The 242-nt window shown below is 59.9% G+C and overlaps 1 protein-coding gene across 1 annotated transcript in view; it reads right to left on the bottom strand.

Moving 5' to 3' along the window:
* Positions 1–242, bottom strand: part of FAM214B (family with sequence similarity 214, member B) — a gene marked incomplete at its 5' end in the record, with an annotated part of 5,346 nt that overhangs the window by 3,184 nt on the left and 1,920 nt on the right. The gene's annotated exons all lie outside the window — the stretch shown is intronic.

The raw sequence follows: 242 nt of genomic DNA on the forward strand, positions 1-242 counted from the left end.
GGAGCAGCCCCAGCGACAAGACACCCACATACAGAGCCATGCACCAACATCCCTTTGCACCTCCCAGGGAATGCTAACACATACAGTGAAGCTTCCCGACCAGCCTGGGAAAGGTTCTGTCCCCTGGTGATTCATGCAAAGTCCTCAGCAGTGTCACCGGGCAGAGGGGCGTGCTGCCCACCCCTGCCCACAGCCAGGATCCTACAGCTGTGGGGTCGGGGGTTAAAGCCAGAGCCACACTG

This window comes from Acanthisitta chloris, unplaced genomic scaffold (assembly GCF_000695815.1).
Source record: "Acanthisitta chloris isolate BGI_N310 unplaced genomic scaffold, ASM69581v1 scaffold7304, whole genome shotgun sequence".
In the NCBI taxonomy this organism is placed as follows: Eukaryota; Metazoa; Chordata; class Aves; order Passeriformes; family Acanthisittidae; genus Acanthisitta; species Acanthisitta chloris.